This window comes from Accipiter gentilis, chromosome 2 (genome assembly GCF_929443795.1).
Source record: "Accipiter gentilis chromosome 2, bAccGen1.1, whole genome shotgun sequence".
NCBI lineage: Eukaryota > Metazoa > Chordata > Aves > Accipitriformes > Accipitridae > Astur > Astur gentilis.
The window spans coordinates 6,178,623-6,203,179 of NC_064881.1; positions in this window are offsets into that span (position 1 = coordinate 6,178,623).

The window sequence follows — 24,557 nt, forward strand, 5'->3', positions numbered from 1 at the left end:
ATTATGGTTCCTTCTGTACTAACTCTTCTGAAGAGCTGGTTCAGCCATTTATTATGGATAACATTCATTTAAGCCAACATAGATTTGATTACTCACCTACTCTGAATCTCATTTGCTTCAATATTTGCCATTTGTAAACTGTCATTGAATATTTTGGCCAAAAAATTTCCTATTTACAGGTTGTACAAACCTCATTCCAATTGTTCTGGATTCTCTATTAATGGAAAGTTTAAGACCACTCTACGGCAGTCTATTTCTGCTCCCAGACAAATTAATGAAAGCTTTTCAATTTGAAAATTCCAGAGTATAGTCCTCTGTAATTGGGTGCCTGGCTCACATGACAGCTTCTCACTCATTTGCTGACTGTAATATTTTAGATGTGTTAATGACAAATAACAGTTTTAGACCCTTGTAATAAACACATACACACTTAGAATTTTTTGACCGATGTTGACTGCTATATCTCTCAGAAGTTCAGTGACTGAGTTACCACTGTTCTGGCAGCATAAATGGGCTTTAAAGTGGGCATAAATTAGTTTTACAAGTATTTCCAAACCTCTTTGTGGTAGCAGAGTAGTATAAAACTGCCTAATATAAATTAGAATTTGGCTTACTCTATTTTGCTTATTTCAGTTTGGCCTTGGGTTCTGTGGATTTTTTTCCTTAATTGTGAAAATTTTCTTCATAATCTAAATTTCCTTATAAAATGACTAGGGATAGTGTAGTTTAAACAATACAAAATAAGTTATCATCAGGCACTATAGCATTTAGCTTTTCTTTCCACATTTCTAAGCTTTAGTTTAAAAGGGTCAAAAGTTAATAAAACAGAACTGTAAGATTTATTTCTCTTATATATTGGGCCAAAACTTCATCTTTTCCTTTCATGTTAATGGAACTACAAAGTAGACTCAACTGGTTCCTTTTATACACAGGTTCACCCCTGGTTATGGAGTTGGCAAATTTTATTCTGCATCACATTTGCTCCACAGTGTCTGACTATCAGGGAGTTCTTGTTTGGGCTGCCAGATTAGTCCCTTCACGTAGGCTGCTGCAGGAAACAAAGTAAAGCTTCAAGTTGTGAAGCGGCATAATTTGGCTCCACTAGTTGAGAAGCTATACAGATGGTTGACAGCTGTCATATTCCACCTCCCCCAGTACCCCTTCATGTTGGTCTCTCTGGCAATAGGTGCCCATTAAACCTGAGTCTTTTCCCTTAAAGAATCATTGCTTTTGCAGACTTGTTAAAATGTGGCCTAGAAAAATTTACATCCCAAAGGTATGGGATTCAGGGTGCAATTTGAAACACTTTATGTGGAAAAGTCGTAACATTAGGTATTTCTTGCCTGGAGTTATAGAATTAGTATAGGCTTATAAATTACCCTTTAAGTCAGAAATATAATTGCTGTATGGTTTTTCTTCAGTAGTTTGGATTGAAAATTATTTTTAAAATGGATTGCATTTGCCCATGGTATTGCAAACAGTTTGATCTTTTGATGATGGTTGAAATAAACCACCAAAATAACAAGATAAAACTGGTGTGTTGCCATGAAGAAATTGCTTTATAAGAACAAGAATAATGACATATTTGAAGAATTCCATATGATGTGGGAAAAATGTGTTTTATAATTCAATCAAAACAAGATGTATAAGAAAGAAACACGTCAGCTCGCTAGGGAGGTTTTGTGGGGGGAAGTAGTACAACAGTTCAGAACAATATTTTATAAGGAATTAGTTTCGCTGCTCATCCACAAAGCTTTTTAACGCACCATTTTTTTTCTTTTTATCAGTATTTTGGAATCAATAGACATTTGAAATGAAAAAGATAAGCAGTTTAAGTGGGCTTTTCTTTACCTTCCCCTGTAAATGTATGACTAACACATGAAGTACATACAGGGTTAATGTAGTGTTGCTGTCTAATAGACAACATTCATCAACCCCTTCCCCTCCTTCTTAATCTTTTTGTTAAAACATTCTTTGTTATAGAATTTCTCTGGTTTTACTTGCAGCAAACCCTTTTACAATTATTCTTGGCTTGACTTGATACCCCTCAAAAAATTGCTTGTTCCTATGGACAATGCCTCAAGAAGAGAATGAGCACAAATATGTTAAATCAGAGGATTATGCCAAAGCAAAAGGAAAAAAAAAAAAAAAGTAGTTTCTTGGTTTTTTAAGTATCCATAGCCAAGGCCTGGATTACTGGTGCATAATATATGTAACTCTAATCACACTGCTGAAGTCAATCAATTGCTGATTATCTGAAATGGACAGATGGGATACTGAAGCCCTCTCAGAAGAATCTAAATTACAAATTAGGATTGAAGACCATTGCTTTGACTTTGGTTATAATAACCCATGAGAATTTATATATATATATATATATATATATATGCACAGACTCCCCAGGATTTGCTAGTTTACTGCAGCTAATGACCAGTCTCAGGCCCAAAGTGTGTTCAAAGACTTCTTATTGGACAACAAGCCCATCTGAACTTGTTAAAGGAAATTAAATCATGTTCTTTGGGTTCTTCAACAGCTCCCTGCCAATTTTATTTTTTTTTTTAGTATGCTTATAAATAAATAAAAAAAGAATATCTATGAATAACACTCGCTTCTCTCATTATTTTCTTTTCTATTTACCTGGTGTTCTGGATTTATTTTTTCCTTACCTGAAAGGACACCGATATTGTTCAGTGTTCCACTTGTCCCCCAGCTGCTGGGCCAGAAGTGGACAAGTTTTCTATAGATACATGTTGTCCTGGTTTTGGCTGAGATGATAGAGTTATTTTTCTTTCTAGTAGCTGGTATAGTGTTATGTTTTGGATTCAGTATGAGAAGAATGTTGATAACACACTGATGTTTTCAGTTGTTGCTAAGTAGTGTTTATGGTAAATCAAAGATTTTCAGCTTCTCATGTCCAGCCAGCAAGAAGGCTCGAGGGGCACAAGAAGTTGGGAGGGGACACAGCCAGGGCAGCTGACCCAAACTGGCCAAAGGGGTATTCCAGACCATGGGATGTCATGCCTAGTATACAAACTGGGCGGAGTTGGCTGGCGGGGGGTGGGGGTGGATCGCTGCTCGGGAACTAACTGGGCACTGGTCGGCGAGTGGTGAGCAATTGCATTGTGCACCACTTGTTTTGTATATTCCTATTGTTTTATTATTAGTATTGTCATTTTATTATTGTTGTTATTATTATCATTATTAGTATCTTCCTTCTGTTCTGTTAAACTATTCTTACCTCAATCCACAAGTTTTACCTTTTTCTTTCTGATTCTCACCACCATCCCACTGGGTGGTGGGGAAGTGAGCAAGTGGCTGCGTGGTGCTTAGTTGCTGGCTGGGGTCAAACCACAACACATGTTTTTCGACATTGTGCTGGAATAACACCCTTGAGAAATCTTAAAATATGGTAGAGCATCTCAAAATGTGTTCATGCAACTGAATCTATACCTGCCTACCTAATTATGAAAAGATAACTCTCCAGATTACATTAATGATATTTGATTAACTCCTCTCTGCATTTGTTGGAAGCCTAGACATCCATCTCATACATTGACACCTACACTATGGGAATTTAAAGAGGAAAGTTGAATCCTACCCTATGGTGCTGGAGACAAGCTGTCTTTTTTTTCCACTTTGTTTACTGCCTGATACAGAGGGAACTTGAATGGCAAGTGCAATTACATTGTTAATTCAGAAGTTATCACTGATGCAGTGCACTACATTCACACTTTTAGTCCAGGATCTGTCTCACACTGGAAGGGCTAGATAAGTAAGATGAGTTCACTTAGTGCTTAAAGTACACAAACTAGTAGTTTCTGGGACTTTGAACTCATCACGTTAATGCTGTTAAGAGACTTGCTGTTGATTGCGAGAAAGTGCTGCAGTTACTAGTAATAGGACTTGGATCTTCATTTTGCACAAAGATAATACAATAAGTTTCATTTTTCAGAGAAATGCATCTCTTTCCCTTCTGAGCACAGAGGCATTTATTGGATTAGATGATCAGATTACTAAAGACAGAGTTTTTCTGGAGATGTCTGTTTGAAGTACAAATCTTTAATGCATATATCTCTTCAATGCCTACAGGTGCTCTGTGAAGTCATGACTCAACCTGGCTCTATGCTAGAGGTCATGACCCAAGTGGAGTCTGTTGGTTACAAATTCGATTTCTTGTCTAACAGAAACTTAGTTACTCATGCCAGTATTTAAGATCATAATAGTGATGCAAATAGAACCCATTTTACAAAAATGGCTCCATAATTAAAAACTCTGGAAACCACTACTTCCACTAGTAGTGGTTACTGTAAATTGCAAATAATCAGCTACACAAGTAGACAGAGAGAAATCTTACTAACTACAATAAACTCTAAACCACTAAGTAAATCCTAAAACTGAGGCATCAAAGACAAGCAAGAGGTTTCTGAAACTAATGGTACTCATGCATGTCTTTCTCACTTATTTTCTGCTGGCTTTAGTTCAACATTTTTCTTTCCTTGTTTATGCTGTCAAGTTAGACTGCAAACCTTTTCAGCAGGGAATTTTTATTCCTTCATGTCTTCAGCATGTGCACAAAATACAGTCAATACTACAGAGATCGATATCATTACTGTTAATAGTTCTGTCCACATGTATTTAGCAATGTTAAATATAATAACCACAAAGCATGAAATGTTCATAGAATATGCAGGTTATTTATAATTAGAAGTGTTGACTTATTCATAGCTAACTAACATTTGAGCTATATTCCTCTCACTGGAATTGCTTCTTTAAGAATTCAGCTTTGCTGAGGCAGATAATCACTGAAGGTCAAACTTGTTCCAGGTTAGTGAGAACACAGGAGAGATCAATGCATTAAGCATCAGTTCTCTTATACTGGACTCTCCTCATTTTTGCAGGCTTACACAGATTGCATATTAAACCTCCAACATTCTGAGTAAAAAAGCTAAGGTTTCTGAACTTTTGTTTTAGTTCGGTTATTCTCTGCATTTGGGAAAAAGACTCAAAAAATAAAAACTAAAATTAAAAAAAATATTATATTGGTCTGTGGTAATCAACAGTATACTTAACACCTTTTGGGTTCTTTGATATAGCTCTTTTGCAAGTTTGACTTAGGTGTTTTCTTGTTGGCCTTTGACAAATTGCTGGTGAAGTTGGGAAAAATTCCCAGAATGGAGTATAAAAGCAGCATAATTTTCAAACAGTGAATAATATTACAATATTACTTTCTCTTGTGTAATTTCCTTTAAATTATTTACAGATAAATTATGTAGAGCTGGATTCATCAAGCAGGAGGTGTCTGCAATATAGATGTCTACATCTGCACTAATTACCCTGCTGTCAATTTGTAGTTAGTCAAGAGAAACAGGCACTTTTAAGTAAAGTAGATATACTCGAGTCTATAAATAGAGAAGAATTGTGCCCCAGACGTACCTCTTTCTCACAAAGCCCACATGGAAGATGTCTTCTTTATTAACATGTTGTTTGCTGTATCACACTTTAGGTATCTTTAAAATATTTGCTGAGTATTAGCATGTGGATGCTTTAGGAAATTATAAGAGATCTTCACCTTGACATTTTAAAAGGGCCAGAACATCATAAAACATCACATAGTAAGTGAGATAAGCTTAAGCTCAAATGCATACCAGCATTTCATGCCCAAAGCCTTTCTCTCTCTCAGCAAGAAAAAGTCTTTGTCACATCATAGTGCAGACCTCAGCCTCCCATTACCTGCAGCGTAAACCGTCCTGGCCTGATATTAGTGGGTATCTCACCTAAGCTAATGGCAATGATACAAGTCTATAGATTTATTCACAGACAATTTTGTTGACATCTTACAAGAAAATTGATTTATAGGTAACCTAAGTTTAAGCTGTCTTGCTTGGTATTCAGTGAAAAGTGGAAGCCAGATCCCCTGCCCTTACCTAGGTGTCAAGGAAGCATAAAGCCCGATTTGAGAAAGTGCTAAATATTAGACTGCTTCCTGAAGCAGGACAGTGTAGGTATAATCATTAAAGAGTATTAAAGACACAATCACCACAGAAGTCTCCTTGCTGAGGTATTCCCACAAAATCCAGGGAAAATCTTGATGAAAAATCTGGAATTAGCTCTGCAATATACAGAGCTGCAAAGACTTTCAGCAGAACCATAGCTCGTGCTGAAGGGTTGAGTCTGATTCCAATAATGAAAAACAGTCCTTGTTGTTGTCTAAATCCTGCTAAAGGTACTGTCTGACAAAAGCAAGGCAAAACAAATGTCCCTTTCCCCTGAGCTGTGAATTCTTTCCTATGATGTGCAATATAGAAACTGCAGACCTGTTAGTGTAACCTCATAACCTGGAAAAAATATGGAGAAGATCATACTGGGTGCTGCTGAAAGGCATTTAAAGGACAGTGAAATCATCAGGCACAGTCAACAGGAGTTCGTGAAGGGAAAGTCCTGTCTAACTAATTTTATATCCTTCTACAATAAGGTCATCCAGCTAGTGGATAAGGGGAAGGCAGTGGGTGCAGATTTTCTGGATTTTAGTAAGGCTTTTGATACTGTCCCTCACAGTATCCTTCTGCACAAACTGTCCAACCGTGAGATGAGCAGGTACATAGCACGTTGGGTGAAGAATGGCTGACCGGCAAGGGTCAAAAGGTTGTAGTGAATGAGGCTACATCTGGCTGGTGACCAGTCACCAGTGGTGTTTCTCAAGGTTCAGTTCTAGGGCCAGTTTGGTTCAATATACTTATCAATGATCTGTATGCAGTAGTTGAATGTACCATTAGCAAATTTGCTGATGATACCAAACTGGGAGGTGCTCTCTTGAGGGACAAGAGTAGCTTGTAGGGTACTATGATTTGGATTTATGATGAACACAGTGTTGATAACACTCTGATGTTTTAGTTATTGCTGAACAGTTCTTATGCAATCATCAACGGCATGAATTTTAACAACAAACACTGTATTCTGTACCTGGGATGGAGTAATGCCAGACACAAATAAAAACTGGGAGAGGTGTGTCTGGAGATAAGCCCTTCAGAAACAGATCTGGGGGTGCTGGTCGGCAGCAGGCTCAATATGAGCCAGCAGCGTGCCCTGGCAGCCAAGAGGGCAAACCACGTCCTGGGGTGCATCAAACACAGCATGACCAGCGGTCAAAAGAGGTGATCATCCCGCTGTATTCAGTGTTAGTGTGGCCTCACCTTGAATAGTGTGTGCAGTTCTGGGCCCCACAATTCAAGAAGGATGTGAAGGTCCTTGAATGCTTCCAGAGGAGGGCAACAAAGCTGGTGAAAGGGCTGGGAGGCATGTCCTATGAGGAGCGGCTAAGGGCTCTGGGTTTGTCTAGTCTGAAGAAACAGAGGCTGAAGTGTGACCTCATTGCTCTCTACAGCTTCCTGAGGAGGGGAAGTGGAAAGGGAGGTGCTGAGCTCTTCTCCCTGGGATCCACTGATAGGACTCATGGGAATGGTTCAAAGCTGCATCAGGGGAGGCTTAGACCTGACATCAGGAAGCCTTTCTTTACAGAGAGTGTAGTCAAACACGGGAACAGGCTTCCTAGAGAGGTGGTCAATGGCCCATGCTTGTCAGTGTTTAAGAGGCATTTGGACAATGCCCGTAATAACATGCTTTAACTTTTCGTCTTCCCTGAAGTTCTCAGCCAGTAAAATTGGTGGTCACTGTAGGTCCCTTTCAACTCAGATCTTCTCTTCTCTTCTCTTCTCTTCTCTTCTCTTCTCTTCTCTTCTCTTCTCTTCTCTTCTCTTCTCTTCTCTTCTCTTCTCTTCTCTTCTCTTCTCTTCCCTTCTCTTCTCTTCTCTTCTCTTCTCTTCTCTTCTCTTCTCTTCTCTTCTCTTCTCTTTTCTTCCCTTCCCTTCCCTTCCCTTCCCTTCCCTTCCCTTCCCTTCCCTTCCCTTCCCTTCCCTTCCCTTCCCTTCCCTTCCCTTCCCTTCCCTTCCCTTCCCTTCCCTTTCCTTCCCTTCCCTTCCCTTCCCTTCCCTTCCCTTCCCTTCCCTTCCCTTCCCTTCCCTCCTCTCCTCTCCTCTCCTCTCCTCTCCTCTCCTCTCCTCTCCTCTCCTCTCCTCTCCTCTCCTCTCCTCTCCTCTCACCTCCCCTCCCCTCCCCTCCCCTCCCCTCCTCTCCTCTCCTCTTCTCTCCTCTCCTCTCCTCTCCTCTCCTCTCCTCTCCTCTCCTCTCCTCTCCTCTCCTCTCCTCTCCTCTCTTCTTCTCTTCTATTCTCTTCTCCTTACCAGAAATCTTCAGATATTTTCAATTAGTCAAAAAATCATGCAAATATTGGAAAAATAAGACTACATCAGTAATTTCAAATATTTGTGACTATTTTAAGTGATACAAGAAATACTTTGAAATGGATTTCTTTATTAGGAAGGAGACCTTGACAGTTCAATCAGATTACATTTTGTACTGTTTTTTTCTAGGATAGAGTTAATTTTCTTTATTTTAGCTTGTATGGTGCTATGATTTGGATTTGTGATGAAAACAGTGTTGACAACACACTGATGTGTTAGTTACTGCTGACCAGTTCTTTCCCAGTGTCAAGACATTTTTTGCTTCTTACACCACCCCACCAGCAAGCAGGCTGGGTGTGCACAGGAAACTGGGAGGGGACACAGCTGGAATAGCTGATCCCAGCTAACCAAGGGATACCCCATACCATATGAGGTTGTGCTCAGCAATAAAATCTGCAGGAAGAAAAAGAAAAAAGGAGGGATATTCAAAGTTATGGTATCTGTCTTCCTAAGAAACCATTACACGTGATGGAGCCCGGCTTTCCTGGAGATGGCTGAACTTTTGCCTGCTGACGGGAAGTGGTGAATTAATTCCTCATTCTGCTTTCCTTTTGTGTGCAGTTTTGCTTTATCTATTAAACTGTCTTTATCTCAACCTGCAATTTTTCTCAATTTTACCCTTCCAATTCTCTTCCCCATCCCACTGTGGGGGGTGAGTGAGTAGCTGTGTGGGGCTTAGTTCCCTAGCGGGCTTAAAACACAACACTTTTGTAGCTCCTTCTCAATATTCAAAGCTAAAGGAATCATCTTGATTTTACTGAAGGTAGATTTCAAAGAAGAAAATTTAGGATTTACAAAGTCATCAAAAATAATTTTAATATTGCTGAATGTGAAATTCATGTATAAAAATGAAAATAGAAAAGTTTGTTCAATACCACTTTATCCTGTAAGGATTGAGATATACTTTAAAATTTTACAGTATTGTATTTGCCCTAATGACATTCATCTCTACTTTTCTATGTAGCAGTATAATTATATACTTTTCATATGAATCCATGTCTAATATGTATCTGGGTCTCCCTACACTTTTGTTCAACCACTAAAAATATGCATCTATAGGTTCCTAAAATTGTACAAATTTAGCTGTAGTTAAAATAGGATGAAAGATTATTTCTTGAAATGTTCTCTTTTTTCAGTTTGTCATTCTTCTTACTCTTCTTTGCCTCCCCCTCCCAACATATCTTCCATTTTTCAAATTAGAATAACTGACAGAGAAGATAAGGAGAGGGAGAAAAATGGCAAATTATTTTTTCAACATACTTCAGAAAATTTTTAAAAACAAGCCTTTAACACTTACAGTAAGCTTCTTAGCTTTTGCAAATAGATCACTTATATACCATCTTCACTTTTCTTTCCTACATTATGATTGCTCTATATACCTTTGCAGATTAAAACCAACTTGAATATAAAGTTCTACTAATGACTAACACTCAGTTTTCCTTTCTTTCACACTAGTTCCAAAATAGTATCACAAATTGACCTTCAAAATAATCCTGATTACAAGCAATTTGTTCATGTGCACATATAAAATTCTGTGAAGCTATAACTACCATGGGAGATAGCAGAGAAGGTGAGAATTTAGGCCTCCTCTTATTATTTGCCTGTTCTTATGGTGTCCTAATAGAGAAAAAAATATATAAATACTTCCATACTTACTTTCTTCTCTCTCTTTTTTTTTTTTTTTTTTTTTTTTTTTTTTTTTCCAGTAACTGAATCTAAGAAATGGGTACCATGTTATCCTCCATATCTATTTGCAGTGTGGTGCACAAGGACTCTTCTAAGTTCATAGCCAAACAGTTTTATGCACAGCGTGGAAGCAGAACAAAAGAACATCACTTAATTAACTCTTTCCTGAAGGTTTTGGTTTTTTATTTTCTCCCTTCTCAGAGGTGGAAGAAAATATTAATTTTTTAAGCAGGATTAAATCCTGCTAACTGGAAAATAGTCCCACTAAACTGCAGAGTAACTTACATTTGTCTGAAAAAAGAAGTCTGAATCTGAACATATATTAAGCCGAAAAAAAATAAGTGATACACAATACACAAAAGTGTCTGTCAAGCAGTATCACATGCTAAAATTTCCCACGTAGAATCACATTTAATGTATTTCACTTCCTTGTCTTTTTTACATTACAGGCATTATAATTTAAATTTGAGTTATGGTAATTTAAAAAGCCATTTTACTGGAAATGAAGAACAATTGATCAACATAAAACATTTCAGTGGGAGAAAAGCAAAGGTATAGAGAGGTGATCTTTTTAATTTTTTTCTTTTTACTCAATTTTGTATCAGTCAGAATGATCTAATATTTGGTTTTTATCTTTTTCATTTAATCTCATATTCATTTCTTATCCCCTTGGGGTTATTCTCTATTTTATTCAAAACGTGGTAGGTGTACTTATGTCAGTGTTGAGCATCTTTTTTGCTTGGTTAATTAGCTACAAGTCTGCAAACCTACAGACCTATTTTAAGCATTTGATTTCTTTTATATTTTTAATTGTAGCAAGGACCAGGACTCATTAAAACCATGTGTGATTAATGTATTTTCCTCCGGTATTTTATTTCTGTCAATTCTGCCCTTCTATAGATTCACTTTATGGACTGAGGCAGGGAGCTTTAGGAAGAACATTCTTCCAGATCAATGTGGGGAGCTTTGATCTTGTGAAGATTCACTTGTACACGGACTCCTTTTTGGTTACAGTTGCTGTTACCAAATACTTTCAAGTTGTGATGCTGACATGATCAATTTACAGCAAAAATAGAGCTGGGTTGAGCACATCTAGGAGCATGAGCAGTGCATTTCAAGAGAACAGAGGTTCAGACAAAGTAATGAAGATAAGTCCTAGGATTACAGGAAATTTAATAGAAAGAAATCAAATACATGAAACATATCCTTCCCCATTATTGGGTCATACAAAAAATACAGAACATTAATCACTGATATCATCTGTTCATTTCTAAAGTAAGTTTGCAGTGATAATAATAGTCCATTTTGGTTTCATTCTAAACAGGATGTGTTCTCATAGATTAAGCTTGAATTAATGGTTATTCATCTCCAACTTCAGTCATTCATATTTGTCTAAAAATGGCCTAATTAAATTAAGAAATTCCTCAAATCAGTGGTGTCAGAAAGTGACAGCTACTTGAAAGCTGTTTGGTGACTCATGTGAAATAAATTGGTTATTCTACCTGTTATAATGTAAATGGGGTCAGCATAAAATTCACATGACATTTGCCCTAATTCTTACTTCTCTTGGCTGAGTCCTGAGGACATGTTCATTGTGTGTAACACAGCACAAGGTGAACAGCCCTGAGTAAGGTTCAGATAATTGTTGGTTCACAAAACATGGTTCGAAGTTGTGAACACTAGGGCTTATCCCAGAAAATATAAATCGTTATGCTTAGTCCTAGCTACCAAGTCTTCCCTCTGAAAGCTTATTTAACTGAGGTATGCTGTACTGACTCATGTATCTTCCATTTTCAGACTTAGTTTAACTACACCTGGATTGTGAAATCTCCCTTCTGCAGTGAAGACCCTGAGGCTGAAGTTTAGAAGTTTAGGTTCTTTGCCAAGCAATAATGTATTTCCTGAGAGGTGAATGACGGAGAAATTTAAACCACCCTTGTTTTCCGCAGCTAACACATATAATATTGGAGAGGGCTTTTGTTTCCAAAGTTGTCCATTAGGAACTTTTAATGGTGAAGAAATTCATGTAAAATTAAATTAAATGCTTAAAAATAGAATTTTGTACTTAGAACAAAAAGCATTTCCAAAAAAAAGAAACCACTATACGTGCAAAGGAAATGCAGGCTATGATTACTGCCTCATGAGACGTAGGGTAGTACACATACTTCACTCTGGCACACACTTTGTTTACCCAAAATATTTTTTAGCTTGAGGGGTTTCAGAATTTTAATGTAAAATTTCTTGATGTACTTTTTATTATTTAAAAGGAAGATACTGTCGAGAACATCACAAGCATTGTAAATTATTGTTTATGTGTCAGGATGTAGGTGCCACTGTCAAACCTATTTACAAACATCAGTGTTCCTTTTTAGAACTATAAAAAATATTTGGATAATCAGAATATATTACTGAACATATATGTGGTTGTATCAAACATGCATTACACTTCAATGAAGTACCTGGATGGATGACTAGTTGTACAGAACATAAACAAAATGTGGGGCTTAGGATAATGGACTGTTTCAAATTTCAGTCCTTTTATAAGCTTGATGGGATGACAGAATATTTAGGTTTGTATTCAAAGAAATCTTGTACCTAAAAGAAGGAGAGAATTTTATATGAAATAACTTTAATCCCTGGGTATCATCCATCCTTATGGAAGTGAGTGGTGGAAGAGAAAGGACTGTTTCTGCAGAGTGATACAGTATCATTGTTTATTTCTGTAACTGAACTTTCTGTATATTCTTAAATGTATGTCTTTATCATTAAAGATAATGAGCAAGGTGAAGTATATATTTCAGCAAAAGAGCAATTAATAAAGTGGAAAAAATTGTGATAGAATAATGGCTTGCCTAGCAGTTTCTAACACTGGTTTAAAAGCTAAGTATTCCAAAATTCATCAGAATTACACTGTCACACAAGACTTCCAACAAAACCATTAACAACAAAGTCTACTGTGCTATTGCACAGCAGTTTGGCAATATAGCAATATCAGCCGGAAGGTGTGTTTTTCCAGCAGAGCTGACATAGCTATCCTGGGAAAACTTTCCCTTTTATATAGAGGTGTAGACTATGCTTAAATATAACTATGTGTTTACCCATAGTAATTTCAGCTTTTTAAACTGATAGATGAAGGAATTAAGGGCTGCATAAATATATGTCAGTCACAAAAAGGACAAGGTCAACTCTTATGCTAGTCTCCAACACACAAGGAAAAATCTCACTGATAGAAGTGTTTCCTGGCTATTTGATCTCTACTAGAAAATGGGGGATAAAGCGTATACTAAGTATTACATTAGTTCCATCCTTATTTAGGCCTACTGAATAAAACAAAAAGTACAGTGGGCATTAGGACAAACAAACAAACAAAAAAGAAGTGCAAAATATATCATCTATGTTATCCGTAAAATGTGCATGAATTCCTGGCTTTGAATTAGTAAGTTTTGCCACTAATTCACATACAGTAAGATCTTATCCAAAATTCTTTAATTTTTGTCATTCAGTGTAGTAGGTCTTGCATTGGCAATTCATTATTTAAAGGGGAATTACTGCTATTCTGAAACTACATACAACTGCAATCAGAATTAAATGGGAAGGTAAAAAGTTAAGGTCACTTTTGAGAATTGTATTTAACATTCTTAATGTTCCTGCTTTGAAGTATTAACCTAAGTGTTTATCAAAGAAGACACAGCCTTAACCTCTGGCTAGTGAAAATGAATAAAGGCCAGATGTTATAATTCCAAGTTTGGGTGTAAACGACATTCCTCTTTAAGAAGCAATGAATTTTGTCATAGCAATTTGTGTAAAGATAAGAAGTCATGAAGTAGGCTGCCAAGTTCTCTCTAGTTCATTTGTTATGATTTTTCCTTCTGACACAATGTCATGGGTTCAAGTCTCAAAGTGGCACTCCATAGCGCTCTACTGATAGAAGAGCTATCTGTACTTTTGGTGACATTTTAAAATAAGCTCTCTGGCAGTTACCCAAATGTATGCTGAAAATCATAAGAGGCATTTTCAGATAAGAGTTGGAGATAATAGCACTCTCATGGGCAACATCTCTTCTTTCTATAAAACTCACTCTGATACCCAAGATTGTGCGAGCTATTGCTGAGCACATCTGTAATGGCTGCTTCATTTTCTGCAATGTCATTTTGTAACAAATAACTCATTATCCTTCAGAGATGTTCAATATCCAGGACTTGAGGAGCATTTAAAAATCAAATTCTATTCAGAAGCCACTAATCTATGCCACACAACATTTTGTCACTTATTATAAATTAATTCCTTGATCCTAGCAACTGTTTCACTCTTTCTATGCCAAGGTAACATACCCAGCTTCTCTGAAGAATAGCTTGTTCAGTGATGAGTTAGTAGGCAGTAGAAAAGTACAATACCTGGGCATATGCAGGTGGGATAAATACGTTACCATGAGGGTAAGTGTTCCCCTAGGAGTCTGTCAAGCACCAGGTTTTCCCTAGAGGTCTGGTTAGTCCTGGAAAGAAGGGAAGTCTCTTCACCCAAAGTAACAAGAATTAATAAAACCAGTGGTGTGAACTGCTTGACATTGATCTTTTCGCAAAATGTTCTTTTGAAGTCTTCGGTCATTGTCATTTTCCAAGTCAAAATTTTTTTCTTTTCTTGGGTGTGTACAATTCTCAGCTTATTTTGCTATGACATATTTGACTATTACTGTCAGTATTAGTGACATTTTTGTGGTGAGAGCTACAGAGTATATTCTTTTTCTCTATCTAACAAAAACCTTTTTTGCGATAGATTACGAACAACACGGAATGTTCCCATAACCTTTATCATATTTTGGACAGTAATAAGGGTTTAGGAACTTCATGAAATCTTTAGAACTTTAATTAGGAAGGCATACTTGACATATCTGAATGTGTATAATAAATGTACACAAGATACTTGATACTGTGGAAACCATAAGAAACACTATCTGTATCCATCCCTAATAACTCATTCTTCTCTCACTGTGTTATTACACTGATAAACTCTTCATTAGGCTTTTTACTGTTCTGTGCAAAAAGAATAGACCAGAAAAATAAACCCCCCTGTATTCTGTCCCTCAAATATCTTATATGTGAGGATGCCCTTGTTCTTCTTGTGATAAGAAAATAAATTATTTTGACTGATGGGAATTATTGACCTATTCATCTTCAAATTTATGTTGTTTCCTTTGTTAATACTTTCTGATTCTACAGAAAATTCTCTGGTAAAAGATTTTTGAGCAGTTGTGCTCTTACAGCTGATGGAATGGTATTTTTCATCTTGCATCAAGGGCTTTGTGCACTTTAATTTTCAGTGGCTGGAATAATAGTGTGTTATGTACTGTCCAGTCAGGAAATAGAATTCAAGTCAAGAAATATGATTAAAATCAGTTACTCCTTTGTGTCTAATTCAGCTGAACCTGTGTTAGAGGTTGTGGTGCCACAGAGTTAATAGGTATTCTTATGAATTGCCTAATACACACACAATAAGTAGTCTGAAGTCTGAGGAAAAAGGGGTAATTTATCTTTATCAGACTACAGTTACAGCTGTGTTTGAGAGAGTCTACGACGTTGCAGGGCTCTAAACAGATTTGCTGTTGTATTGACTGAATTCTTCAAGAAGACTTTTTTTTCTTTTTTTTTTTCTTTTTCTTTTTTTTTTTTTTTTTTTTTTTTTTAAGTTAGAGGGGGAAAAAAAGAAAGAAAAAGAAAGAAAATCCCCAGGGGGGTAGGAGGTGACAGAGGGGACATGACCAACAGCAAACAAAACAAACCCCTTAACTTTGAAATCTGAGTTTACATCAAGAATGGATTTCTATCTATGTTCAAAATCTACTATTAATGTCAGATTTGTGAAGAAATTATCTCTCTTGGATTCGTCTGGGCACCAAATTTTTTAAATATTCCTGTTTAAGCACCATCTGAAAGTGAAGTTATCACTTTCAAATCTCTTGCCACATAATCTTCCATTCAGAGCCCAGAGAACTGATAGATACAGGAAATAATTGAAAGTTTGCCCACTTCATATGCTTTCAGTCTGTGATATTGAAACTAAGATGCTTAGTGGAAAAATGCTTGTTGATTCGACATCTCATGATTGCTGGTGTTCACCAACACAAATAAGAAGATGCAGTCCAATTTTTTACCTATACATCCTTTCCTGCCACAAACATGCAGTTTTAATGGAGTTAGTCTGGGAGTGAAAACTATGCAACAGAACAAGATGATATTGCAAAGAGTTTTGAATGAGAATGGGGAGGAATAGTCATATGTCAAGGACAACTGATTGGACATAACATAGAGGTATCTGCTTGATAAGTAGTTTTCTGTGATATACAGGAGGTCAGCCTGTAAGACATTTTGACTTATTAAGAAACAGTTATGAATAAGAGCAAAAGAATACCTAGCCAAAGTATAAAGGTGTTAATGAAAACAATACACCAACAGAAAATGACTTAGGAAAAAGATGAATGTAGCACGGAATAGCTATAGTATTTCAAAGGTGAAGACAGTAAGTTTGAATTTTTCGCTGAAGGAGGTGAAGAGTCACTGAGACTGATGGGTTTTGATGAATATATTTTGTAAAGACTAAAAATAAAAAGATCTGCTTAACAAAAGCTCATTACAGAGAATAGTCATCCAGCAAACAGTACTGTGACCTCTATTATTTATCTGTACCTTGTTGAAACATTTCTTCTGTTTCTCATTGATATATCTTTCCTTCATTATCTCTTTAACTTACACCACATGTCAAAGAAATTAGGAAACCATTATGGTTCTTTTGTGCCTTTCAGTAACACACTCAAGTGATCTATAACTTAGGTGATAAATTGTTTTGTTACACATCAGGTTTTATTTGTCTACTGAATGTTTATATAATATATAGTCTTTATAATATATACAGAACAGGTTCAGTGATACTTTTGCAGTCTAGTGAAGCTCAATGGATATGGATGAGGCAGCTATTTAGTCTTCATCACCAATTCCAAGGACTCATATCCACAGAATGTTATACAAAACCCCTGTATCTTTATTGTGAACATCTCTGCTTCACTTTCTTATGCTTGCTTACTTACATACATGCCCTATTTCTCTACATGATCTATTTTTTATCACACAGAAGAGCTATTTGTAGACAAGTGAGATAGTTCCAGAGCAGAAGCAGTGCCACTTTCTGAAGAGTTTTGTTTGGTTTTTTTTTTCCTTAGGAAGTGATATTCAGAGTTGAATGAATAAATGAATGAATATTCAGAGCATAGCATGATGCTAACAAACACACTTTGCTGAGACTATACATAAATGAATGTATGGACCTGAATGAATGGACCTGCACAGCTCTTTTGTTTATAAAGTTATTACAAATTACTTAAAAGTGAAGTCTAGCAGTCCTACCTACATTTTTATTATACTGTGTTTCAGACAAATACATTCAATACATAAGGTTATTCTGAAGAGTTTTCCAGAATTAAATGAGTTGCGTTAGATACCCTAACAGCAAAGAAAAGACGTTACTTAAGCAACTTTCTTGACTCTGCCAGCAAAGGTTTGCTGCGATGTTCAGAATTAGAGCCACATTGCCCTAGCAATGTTGGAAAAAACAAATTCTTGGGACTGAAGAACTCTTCACAGAATCAACATCTGTATCTTGAGGATTAAATTAAATAGGAATGCCAAATTTAAAATGTAGGAAAGCAAAAATGTGTACTCTAATTTTGATGAAGGGAAGTGGCTTTAAACGGTTCCTCTACAGTGAGAGTGCAGCTATTATTTGATTGTAACACAGGCAGTAACATCAGATGATTAATCTACAGACATACAACTTACAAAATTACTAGTCATAGCTGATTAACATGACTAAAATACATTGGTCAATAACATTGTAAATAATCTGTGATTCTAACTTGAATGATATACATAATAAGCAAAGGTACAAATGACATAAAAAGTTTCTGACAAAACTGACCTAACACACTTAACAGTTCTAGGCAACATGTGGTATAATTTTGGTGACTGAGGCCTGTGGTATAATATAGGACACATTGACGTCTCTTCCTTTTCTCATTAGCTCTGTGATGCTTTAAAAGCTTACTAGACATACAAACAGTCTAAAAAAGCTAAGGACAGATTGCTAGTGGTAGCTGAGATCACGTGTGACAGATGATAGGCTTTGACGGCTTATATTTTTTTAAAAAGCCACACTACCAGACTGTATGTCTGATTTCCACTTGCAGTGTAAACCTGTAGGGGAGCAAGGGCAAGGCTTCCCGCTAGACCCCAGTTACTTTCTGTCATTCCGGTCAGACAACTTGGGTTTGCTGCCATTGTGCTCCAGGGAAGTGACACGGTGCAGCCTCCAGCAGCATGGTGCTCAGTCTGGCCTCTGCTCTATTAAGCTTCAAGTGTAAGATCACCTTTTATTTTCATTTTTTTCCTTTTCTCAAGCTTTTCTCTTGGTTTTAGGAAATGAAAAGGATAAGTAGGTTGTTGCTTAATTTATTTTGTCAGCGTGACTTTTGGATTTAGATTTCCAAAGCTGATTAGGGGATTAAGCTGCACAACTGCCATTAATGTCAACCTCCTTTTAGTTAGTTTGAGAATTAAAGCATGTGTCTTTGGGTTTTACAATTTAATGATGGTATGAATTTTATATACAGATCATGGGATTGTCTAACAAGGAACATTTGGGACCAACTTTTTCTCAGTTAGTTCTACAAGAAACTTTTGCTGGACAACTACTGGAACAAGTCAAAGTGAAGAAAGGAAGTAGAATGTGTCCTCAAATAACGAATGAATTAATTCAGCTTTCTGAATTTCAGCGACATATGCATACAAATCTGAAATAAAATTTGATTAACTCGTACTAGTGATAAATAGGCAACTGAGAAGCCATATGAGAAAAACTTGGTTTTAGGAAACCTTTGAAAAAATGATGACCAGAAAGAAAAATATTTGTAATAAAACATTTTAAAAATCTGAATACAGTTTAAAGATTGTAGTCCGAAAGAAAAAAAAAAAATGAAATGATTGTGCCATTCATAATTAATCAATATATGTTTAACTTCTTTTTTTGTATTTTGTCACATTGATCATGATTACAAATGTCAGACTTGAATCTATATTTCCAGCTTCCATAAGAAAGGTGCATCAAACAAACACTGTATGATCTGACAGCACAGTAGTCTTTTGTTCCTAAAGAACAAAAGAATAATTAACTACCCTGATGCCTAGGATGTCTGACTTTTCATTTGAGATATCGTTCCTATTATTTCAATAGCATTTCTTATTATTTATCCTGCCATTGGACTGCCATTGGATTTGAATGCAAAGACTGAGAACTCTGTTTTGTTTTTCTGGCCATCATTGATACAGATAATTTGAATCGTTCTCTTCATATATTTTTAAAATATATTAATTTCCTTTAAATCTACTTAGCAAGATAGAGCACTTACTTGGAAAGAACTCTACCTGAATTTAATTTCTCCTTCCCACTTATAAAAAGTTATCTTCAAAGATTATGAAATAGTACATGGGACAACAGTTCAACCTAATAATTGCCATTTAGGAATGGCAATTCATCATTGACAGTTTATAGAGTATCACATTTATGTACTGATACGTATCAAGCATTAAGGAGATCTTCCTATGAAATATTCAGAATACTTTACAAAGCTCATAAAGGAAAGAAAATAATGAGAATGTCTTGGTATTGTGGTTGAAGGGAAAGTCAGCTTTCTGAAGTGTAGCATCCACTTCAGTCTGTAGAACCGACATACATAATGTACAGATATGCAAGATTAAACAGTTTAAATTTTGAGATCAGGCTTCCAGACTGGAAGCACAGTGTAACTAAACTTTGTAGCAGGGTGTTCTTCCTTCATACAAAGGCTTTCTACGAGGTGAAAGTGTTGTTGATATTGTTCGTATTTGTTATGCATTCAACAAATTAATCTGGAAGTTAGTTTCAATGAGAATGGGGATCTTATATTAATTTGCTTTAGTTGAGGTTTCAGATCAGTATTCTACGAGCATATTTAGACTCTTTTTATGGTGATCCATTTTTACTCTATTTTTTATTCCTATGCTGTTGATCTAGAGTGAGCTTCCTGAAATTACTGTAATAGAAATTAACCCATGTTTGCATAGAATAAAATTTCTGAAATGACAATGTGGCCATCAAATGCACTTCAATTTAGACCAATAAAATTATAAATGCAGCTGTTTCGATTGATAGTACAAAAAAGCATCTTATTTCAGTCTCTGGAAATGTTACATGAATTCTGTGACGTATGTCTCCACCAACACTTTGATTTTCAGTTTCACAACTAGAAATTAAACTTTGGGTTTTAAATTAGGAAATATTATGGTTTTCCTTAAACTGGAGAGAATTAAATTAGCAAAAGAATAATTTTATGCATTACCTTAATCTGACATTGTGTCTCTGATGTCAAAAAATCTTTTTGTACAAAAAAAATCTTTTTGTACAGTCTGATGTGCAAAATCCTTTTGTAGTCAGTACCACTAAGAGAATAATGAATATTATATTGTACTGTATTGTATTATATTATATTATACTATTATAGATTGCATAATGGCAAGCTAAACCAAGTTCCAAATCTAAATCTATAGCTGAAAATCTCTGTATGTACTTTTATACCAAAATAATGTTTTCTCAGAGCAAGGTTATTTAATATAAATGTAATTTAATAAAAATTAAACCATGTTTTCATAATATTTTGAAGAAAAGCAATATAAAATAGGAGGCAAGGATACAAACAAGGGACCTTTTTTACAGTAAATGTATTTATTCTGGGGTGAATGTTATCACAGTTACACGAGCACAAAAACTACTCTTTGTAATTTGCCGATTCTAAACCTGACCCTAGGTCTTTGATCTTCTCTAAATTACTCAAGATTACAATGGTCCCAAGATGACTACAAGGTCCCCACCACAGTGACATAGAGCTCCAGGAGACCATCACCACTCTAAGGGAGGCAGAAATAGCCCTGGAACCATAAGCAAAACAGTCATGTCAGAGTACTACAGCTCCCTTACCTGCGAAGACCTCCAGACCAATGAACGTGTATCACTAGACTTTCAGAGCTCGTACTTGACCTTTCATGCAAATCACCCCTGACAGTGTCTCTCTCCCAATGCTTTCTGCTACTCTTGACCTCATGTGTGCCTGCTCTGTTTGACACTTAGAGCATTGTTTTTGTGGAGAAAAGTTTCATCCAGGACCTTTTATTCTACCACTGTCTTGGTTGTATGGGAAAATTAAACAAGCAGCAGAGCTCTTCTGTGGTGCTCAACTATTTTGAATCTGTTTGAAATTTGCATGATGAAACTGGCACACATACCACAAACTTAGTTTGACCAGGTTGTGGCCATCAAGGGATGAATATTGTATTTATTGTATTTTTATTTAATGTTTGTGCATTAAAACTCGCATTTCTATATACGTCTACTATATTTACTATCCCAGTCTATTTAATAGACCGGTCTCCTTGTAGATATGTCTGAAGTAGATCTTGTTTTCACCTTTGTTATGAGAAATAACATTCTAATTTGCAACTTAAAAATAGATGTTGTCAAGACAGAAGGTTTTGGCCTTTTTTTAATTTAGAAGTAAATTAAATCACAACAGTAAGTTAAAATCAGCCTTTTTCCACAGTACTAAAAGCATATTTTGATTCCATGAAAGATTCCCTATCAGCTTTAGCTGACAACAGTATTTCTGATATTTTCAAATCTCTAATTGCACAATAAGAGTTGTATCTCAAGTTGAGAATGGAAAAATTTAAAATTCCATACAGCTTCTTGTTTTGATACTTGAAGTATTTTAAACTCCAAATCAAATACAAACATAATTGTAAAAAATAAATATTTTTAATGTTTTCTTTCAGCCTGAAATTTTCATCTTGATTAAAAAAAAAAAAAAAAAGTGAGTAACATTTTCTGTAGGATGAAAACCTACAGAAATCATCCCAACCTGGAAGTCCAAGACATGTAACTTCCCTTCAAAACAAAATCACCTGCCTCCTCACATGCTGCAGTATGAGGCTGTAGCTTTCATTCTGTTACTTAAAAAAGGATTCATAGGATGACATCGTTAGTGACATTAGTGAGGAGAAAATCACTATTGCCACTCATAACATGACATGCAAGGCTATCCTTCAGGACTTTGTTTTTTCTGTGTTCTTTTAAGATAATACATTACAATTATTTTGCGAATAAATATTAATCAATCAGATTTGGGGTCACAAAAAAATGCTGTGTTTGATAAAATAAAATGAGCATTGCCTAAGCAATACAGATTCTAATGAAAAATAAAGGCTAATCAAATAATCGGTTCTGATTTATAGACTCAGTTGTTGGGGGGTTTTTTACTTTTTTTTTTTTTTTTTTCCAAAATATCATTTTAGAAAAAGTAATAGTAGTTTCTTAAGTATTTTTCTGCATTTCATCATCTGCTATAACAAGTGATCACTCATATTAGAAAAGTCCTGATGGATTTTCACAGCGTTCTTGTTACAGTATATTAAACTGGCACCTAATTATTTTGAGGCTGCATTGTGGGTTTCAGAGTACATGAATATTATGCTCTGTGAAAATCACTCACAGAAAGAATAAAAATCAGAGTTCTGGTACATTCAGTTCGAAGCTACACAGCTGCAAATCCAATTGTGCTTATATGATGTGATCTATTCTCCTGAAAAAAGGCCATCTGTGATAACTCTGACTTGCTCTGGACATCTAAACAAATTTTGCATCATGGAACAAACAGTATCTAGTCCTAGTTCTGTGTGAACTAGTACTGTATGACCTCTGTCAATTTTAACTTTCTGCAAGCCACAGCTATATAGTAGTCTTCCCAGCTACTTTTTTAAATAGTCATTATTCTGTGCAACCCATTATAGCATCTGCCCTTCTGAGGAACACAGAGCAAACAAAATCTTTTTCTTTTCCCTCTCAGGATTCTCAGCTGGCATGTCAGGCTGCATCTAGACTAGTACATAAAAAAGACCTAAGTCTAAGCTGCTTCTCTGTCCAGGGGACCACATGCTGCAGACCACCATCATATGCTTCAACCCCTCTTCCTTCAAGGAAAGTTGCCTCATCCATTCTACCTCCTGGGAACAGTGTTTTTTCTTTGCTGTTCCCTGAGCAGTGCCTGCTTCTTGTTTGTGAGACTGTGAACTGACACAGATTAAAGTTGTGGTGGGGATGTGCAAGTAATTAAATAGTATGAACTACCAGAAATCCAGGCCCTAGACTTATAGTTCACCACTCCATACATAGCCTATCTTCCCAGCACTCCTCCTGGTTGGCTAAAAGCTTTGCCCTACTTTACACTAAAAGCTTTTGCTTTCAAAACTCCTTTTTTTTTTTCTTTTCCCATGGACACAGTATCTTTGCCAAAACTCCTATTCTCCCAACATCTGTTTGTGTCTTCTATCCCCTAAGTTCTAAGTCTCCAGAAATCCCGACTAAAAATAACCTAACCTCCTTGTTGCTCTCCCTTGGTGTTTCTTTCATTCCTCTTCCAATCTTGTCAGAGTGTTTTGTCATCCTGTGGATACACAGCATCTCTGGGAGAAAAAGTATCTGCACTGACAAGCTGCTTCCCAAAACTCGACTAGATTGTAATAGGCAACAGATTGTGGAGTCATAGAAGAAAGTAATTTGGAACGACTGCTGTCTTTACTTCTGCACAACATGATTAAGGCCCACGATTGGTGACTCATTTGAATTATCCTGAGGCAATACAGTATTACACTCAAAATCTTGTTTGCAGGCACAGTAGAAGCATACCTGTCATGGTTTAACCCCAGCCAGCAACTAAGTAGTACGCAGGTGCTTGCTCACTCCCCACACCCAGTGGGATGGGGGAGAGAATCGAAAAAATACCTTATAGACAAGCAAAGCCAAGAATTTCCTGTTAGCATAACTGAAATCTGAAGAGTATAATCATTATTAGTGCAGATTTAATTGTTACAGAAAAAGAAAGAATAACAATGCAGTTTACATGCTTAGTTTCCTCCCCTTTTCCCGGTTTTATGCCCACTTTCTCCCTGCTTCTCTGCGTTGTGTGGTTGGTGGTTTCACTCTGGTGTTAGAGGTTGGGGGGTGTTATCACGAGCAACTGGAGTCCTTCACCGGGAGGAACATGTTGTTCATGTCGATGGATTTTCCCTCCCTCTAGGATCCACTTGGGGTCATTTTTAGACATTTATTAACATACTTTCACACCTTTGCTTATTCTTCATCGACCTGTATCTCCACACTACATCTGAATTTGCTATGTACAGTACTTTTTAAGTGTGGGAGAAAATATTTCTTTGTTCTCTTTGTTACCCCTAAAACTGGCTGTGCCCAGCTCCAGGTCTGCCTTTCTTTGATTAACCGTTGGTGAGCTGTTCATAGCTGTGGGGTCTCCAGTGCCAAGCTTGTGCCTCATCCAACACCTGCACTTCTCCACCCTGCATCCTGTATCTCTTCTTCTCTAGTGCCAGCCCTGTATTTTTCCACACTGCATTGTTATGTTAGAGCCATAAATATCTTATTCTACCT